The following is a 6758-nucleotide window of genomic DNA, read 5'->3' on the forward strand; positions in this document are numbered from 1 at the left end:
CCGTTTGCTTGTGGATGATATGGAGCTGATTTCCTATGGATTACCATGAATTCATCTAGAAGGATCTCTATCACTTCATTTATAAAATGTGTGCCTCGATCACTCACAATTTCTATTGGCAATCCATATCGTACAAAGACGTATTCATATAGAAATTGTGCCGTGGTCCTGGCATCCGCTTTTTGAGTTGCCTTTGCTTCGACCCACTTTGTTAGATAGTCTGTAGCCACAACGATGTATTGTGCATGAGTCTTATATGCAGGAGGTGAAATGGGTCCGACATAATCAATCCCCCATTTTGCAAAAGCTCTTGCCCCCATCATTGGTCTAAGCGGCATATCATCTCTTTTAAGTGGTACTTTGGTCCGCTGACAGGCATCGCACCGTTTAACGTATTCTTCAGCGTCCATGTGTAATGTTGGCCACCATATTCCTGCGGCTAAGACAAGTTTTTCTGTCTTATCACCTGAGAAATGGCCTCCACCTACTCCTCCATGAGCTTGCTCTAGTATTATCACATACTCAGTCTCTGATGCGCAAATCCTAAGCTGGTTGTCTTTACCTCTCTTATAGAGTTGATCTCCTATTAAAGCGTAATCTCTAGCTTCTGTCTCTACAGATTTTTGACGAGCTTTTGACGTTCCTTCTGGGAAAGTTCTATTTGTGAGATATTCAACAATATACTGACTCCATTCTGGAGCGATCATTATCTGATATAATGTCGAATACTCTGCTGGTGGTTTTGATGAACATACAATACATACAGTGACATATTCATGTACGCTTTCTTTCATTCCTGGCCAATAGACTCCCAATTGTAACAAATTCCTATATGTGTTCCTTCTTGAACAATGAAATGCACATTCCTGAACATGTGCTTCGCGCAGATATATATTATATTCCTCAGGATTGATGCATAGTCGTAAAACATGATCATTTCCCAATTGATACAACCTTCCTGCAACCAATTGAAGATTCTTGGATTGCTGAATAGCAATATGTTTCTGGTTGTATTCTCTTTTATCAAACTCTCCTCCATAGGTTAATAGGTTAACGACATTTTGAGACCACTTCGGTATCATTTCTATGTTGAACAAGTACGCGTCTGGCATGTCGTCATCTACTCCTATAGGGTCTTGTCCATTCGTCAATCGCGAAAGATGATCAGCTCTAAGATGTGTTTTTCCTTTCTTTACTACTACCATGAATTCGAATTCCAGTAAGATAATGAACCATCTCACTATTCTCCCAGTATTGCATGGTTTATTCACTAGGTAGAGCAAGGCTTGGTGATCCGTAAAAAACACAAACTTGTTGGCTAGAAGATAATGCCGAAATTTCTTCATAGCATATATCATTCCTAATCCTTCTCGCTCTGTTGTGGTGTAATTCTTCTCTGCATTGTTGAGCTGTCGACTAGCATAACAGATAGGAAAATCCATGTTTCCTTCTTCTGGCTGAGCCAGAATGCATCCTATTGCATATGCCGAAGCATCTATATGCACATGGAATATCTTCTCCCAATCTAGTGATTTCAAGACTGGAGCAGTAATGAGTGCCTCTTTCAATTTCTTGAATGATTCCTCACACTCCTCTGTCCATTGAAAGTTCACTATTAGCCTGTAAAGTGGTTGGCCTATTATAGCGTACATGTAAATGAATCGTCTATAATATCCGCAATGTCCCATAAAGCTCTGTACTTGTTTCGCATTGGTTGGTCTAGGCATATCCACTATAACTTTTATCTTCTCTAAATCCGTGGATATTCTGTTTTGTGAGACAATATGTCCCAGAATTCTGCCCTGTCGGACCATAAACACACATTTCTCAGGATTGAGACAAATGCGATATGTCCTATATTTCTCAAATACTTTTCTTAGGTGTTCTAGATGCTCATCTCTCAGAAGAGAATGTACACATAAGTCATCCATGTATATTTCTAGAAACAACCTTAAGTATTCTTTGAAAGCATGTGTCATCAGCCTCTGGAAGGTTGCGGGAGCATTGGTTAGACCAAAAGGCATAACCCGATAAGCATAAATTTCCCACTCCGTTGCAAAAGCTATTTTATGTTGATCTTCCAGTGCTATGGCTAGCTGGTTATATCCTGAAAAACCATCAAGAAAGGAGTATGTTGTTTTCCCTGATACATGCTCTAGAACATGATCAGTTATCGGCAAGGGATAATTGTCCCTGATTGTTGCAGCATTCACTTTCTTTAAGTTGACACACACTCGGAGTTTTCCGTTCTTCTTGGGTACCACCACAATCGGAGATACCCAATCGGTGTGTTCAATCTCGTATATGAATTCAGCTTCCATTAGCTTATCTATCTCTTCTTTGATTCGCTTAGCAAACGTATCATTATATGTGTATGGTCTCTGTCTGCTAGGCTTTGCGTCTTGTTTTAGTGGGATTGTGTGTTGGCATATCGATGGGTCAACTCCCTTTAAGTCCTTATAAGACCATGCAAACACATCCCTGTACTCTCTGAGAAGACTCAAAAGTCTCTCTTCCTCGCCTGGAGACAAATCTGTGGCTATGTACACCGGTCTAGGTGTCTCACCTGAAGCTGCTAAATCCACTTTTTTTGCATCCTCCGGTCCGTCATAAGATTCGTTCTCCCTTCTCTCTTGAATAGGTTGGGTTAATACCACCTTTCTATCCTCAATTGTGAATTTCCTGTAGTGAGAGGGAACATCCATGTTTTCCTTGATTTTGGCGTTTTCGTCCTCTCCACTCTCAATTTCTATCGTCCAAACTTCTTTCAGAGTTTTCTTGAGCTCTCTGTATTTGTTTCTACGTTCTAACTTGGACTCCGTGTGTTCTCTCTTGCGCTTGTTCTTTTCTGATTTTTTTGTTTCAGTTTTCGTTCCATTCCTTTGAACTTGATTTCTTGAGCCTCTTTTGTCTTTTCGTAAGCTCTTTTGATCATTGCCTCTCATTCTTCCAGAAATCTTGTCCTTAACACAATCTTCCGCCTTTACTAGCATTAGGAATTGATTTTTTCCTCTTATTCTAGGCATCGGATTGGTTCTAACCCCCTTTGTTTTTCTCTTTGCTCTATAGCATTTCTGGCGTTGTTTAGTTTGGTTTGGAAAATCATAAAATCGGACATCCGTTATAGTTTCTTCGTTTCCGCTTGAATTGTCCGTTGACTCGTTGTCTGCTTCATTTTCCCACTCTGGATGATCGGGAATGTCGTGAAACACCTCCTCTTCATCTTCCTTTTCCAGTGTATCGTTCTTTTCAGTTTCTTTTTCGAGTACAGTTCTCAACATGAAGTACGGAACCACGTCGTACCCGTCCTTGTCGCAAAATTTCGTTGTGGGACCATCCGGAATTGCACAAACATCTAGGGTTGCTAGAATGTGTGTCCATTCTAATGGTTCAAGTGTGTCCTCTGGAAAGGGTTCTCCTATATAAGTTTCGTCTTCGATAGCCCTTTCTAAAACATATTCTTCTCGCCTCAGACTTCCACATTTCGAGGCTCCACACATCCATAATTCCTTGGGCTTACCTAACCAAGCTGGAAATTCGGATCCCGCCAAAGTAGCTGAATCAAACTCCTCTACCGGTGTTCGGTTTACATCTTTGTAGCTATGGTCTCTCAGGTTCACACATGTAGTGGTTTCCATATTTCTCAGGTATATGTGATCGTAGCCCCAATCTTGGACCATTTTCAACTGTCTCATGAATGGTCTTTCCAATATGATATCATAGTTATTCTCCTTGCCAAAATCGACAATAGCAAAAGTATGTTCGTATTCAATGCCGCAAGAAGTCAGTACGACTTTCTTTAATAACCCCATAGGTTTCTCCATGTGTCCATCTGCTAATTGGAGTTTCAACCTAGTCTTCCTTATTGCTGGTTTCTCCCATTTTTTCCAGATTTCTTTTGTAGCAATGGCTACCCCAGCTCCGCTGTCTAGTATTGCCATCGTGTTCACTCCTTGGAATTCAACTGGTAAGGTTGTATTCCCCTCTTCACCTTCGCAATACTCTCCGACCTTGTTTAAGGGTACAGGCTTAGCGTTCTTTTGTGGTTTGCTCAACTCTTGTATTCCCTCTTGCAGTCTCGATGTTGGGTCTTTTATCCCAAATTTCTCCAAGCATTTTCCTACAGTGGTCCACATATGTGGTCTTAGCCTCAAAAGCTCAGCTAGAGTGATAGTGCATGTCACTGGTGTTGACAAGATCTCTATCAATCCTTGCGAGTCCATGATTTTTTCTGATGAGATTCTTCGTGAGGGAAGTGCTCTAATCTCGGATTTTGCTTCATACTCTCCTAAATATGAAGGTAAGGTATTCAGTGAGTGAGGTTTGCTCTCCATTGTTCTAACAGAGCCTCCATCTCCCCAGTAAGATTACAGATCCAAGTCCACTTGAGATCCTGCCTCAAATTCCACTATGGGAGGATTCCTGATGTCCTTTTCCCAATTTGTCTGATTAGCTTGGCAACTTAGCCTGTTTGCAAAGTTTGCCTCTCTCACTTGTTTCCAAAATTCATTGTGATCCTCATCTTTTCCGTAAGACCTCTGTATGACTGGATGAAAACTCTCTATCTCCTGATCGGTTGTGTTCAATACTATGTGGTCATCCTTGTGTGTATTTTCAGGCTTTTGTGCACTGGGAGTCTTTTCAACTACCCGTGAAATGATAGTCTCTTGCTGAATTGGGCTTTCCGTTCCACAATTCATTGTTTCTTTTGGTGGTTCTAATAAGGCTTGTGCAGTCTCGATCATTCTCTGGCACATTTCAAGTCTCTGCTTTTCCAATTCCGCGTTTGGGTATGTCATCCACCTCTGTTCTTGTGTTTGGTTGGTCTTTAACCTAGCTTCGTAAGCTCTCATCAGTGCGTCCAATGGTTCGTGTACTTTGTCGACTAGCACTGATCCCCCTGAGCTTAAGCTCGTTGTTTCTTTGATACTCTTTTGTTTCGTTCTTTCCGGGCTCATCTCTCGTTTCCCGTTTTGACTCTCAAGTTTTTCTAATCTAGCTTTAGTTTGCTTTAGTTCCTCAGTTAGAATAGCGTCTTCACATTCTTTTCTCAACTTCATGCGTGCTTTTCTAGCTTTCCATGTGTTTCTCTGACTCCGCGGTCCTTGACTAACCACTTCAGTCGCTAATTTTCCATTCTCAGGTTCCCTAGTGGTTTTCTTAGCTTGAGCTCTAGTAACAACTTGCGTTGGTATCAGAGTTTCATTTTCAGACCCACTGCTAGTAGGAATAGTTTCTAGCATATTCAATGTCGTCTTTTGCACTTTGTTTGGATTCTTTGAACAATCCTCAATGAAGTGAGTAACCCCACATTCAGTGCAATAAGCGTTAATTCTAATGATTTCCGTATGTGGACAAACATTCATCAGATGGTCACCTCCACACTTGTAACAGGGTCCTAGTGCTGGTCTTGGTCCCATTTGATTCGTCCTTTGTGGATAGGATGGTCTTTGTCCTGTTAACCCTCCATGAGCTATGAACATCAATGTTCTTGCGTCCAAATTGTATCTCTCTTCATCAGAAGCACTTATAACTGTTGGTATTCCAACATTCCTAATCATGCCCCATGGTTCTGGTTGTTTGGGTTCTTCTGGTGGGTAATACACAGTTGGAGACATGTGTGCACCTGATTCTTCATAATAGGCTTGAACAGGCACTAAGTCTTGTTCTTCCTGATTCTCTAAGGTTGGTGCATATCTAATGCCTACTGGTCTTGCTCCTGGTAAAGGTGGTTGTGGTCCCAATACCGGTTGCGGTCTTTCTATCCCCATAGGTCCTGGTACATTTCCCGTTGGGTATCGAGGTACTGGATGTACTTGAGGTGGTGCTAATTGAGCAGGAGGTGCATACTAACGCTCCCTTACATACCCTTTGTTGTAATAGCACTCCTCTGTTGGATGGTTTGTCCATTTTTGTTCAATAGCACACCATTTCAATGTTTTTGGCAATGGTTTTTGGTATGGTGCCATCCTTTTTAGAGCATCTTCTATCATTTGCTCTACATTTGGCATGGTTGTTGTTTGAACATTCTTTTTAGTGGTAGTCTCGCTCGCTACGGAGGAGGAGCTACTGGATGCAAAATCTGTATCCGCTGACACCTCTCCATAAACCGTACAGTTATCCACTAAGTACAATGCCTCTCTCGTTACTTGCTCGAAACTTGTACAAGCTTTCAAGTGCAAGTCCTTCTTGAGAGTGTCGTTTCTCAGTCCCTCAATAAAGAGAACAGATAGTCTATCATCTTGTGGTCGTTCACATACTGGACATCTCTCAATGTATTGTTTGAAGCGAAGTGAAGCTTCCTTCACTTTTTCGTGTTCTCTCTGTTTAAAAGCATATATTTGTGAGACCGTATTGTGCTTAATCCCTCGTTTTGAGAATTCCTCAGCAAACTCTCTTAGCAAATGGTCAATGTCATGGAATCCCCCTATGTTCAGTGGTTGAAACCATGTCAATGCCGTACCTTCTAGAGTAAGACCAAATCCCTCGTATTGTGTATGGAAATCTGTTATCTACTCAGCTCTTAAGACTTGCTTAAAGAGTGACACATGTGCATACGGATCTCCTGAACCACCATACTTCTTTGGCATACACTTCGCTACTTGAGATGGTCTCATACGTCTATGGTCTGCTACCAATCTCATTGCTCCTGTGTCCCGGCTAAAGCTTTCTCTAGCATCATGGACTTCATGGGTTACCCTTGTCGGTTCCCCTGCCCTGAATCTACTACTAGGAGGTAAATGTGATGGTTCCGCTTC

This window comes from Adiantum capillus-veneris, chromosome 3 (genome assembly GCF_014529385.1).
Source record: "Adiantum capillus-veneris isolate H3 chromosome 3, ASM1452938v2, whole genome shotgun sequence".
Classification (NCBI taxonomy): Eukaryota; Viridiplantae; Streptophyta; class Polypodiopsida; order Polypodiales; family Pteridaceae; genus Adiantum; species Adiantum capillus-veneris.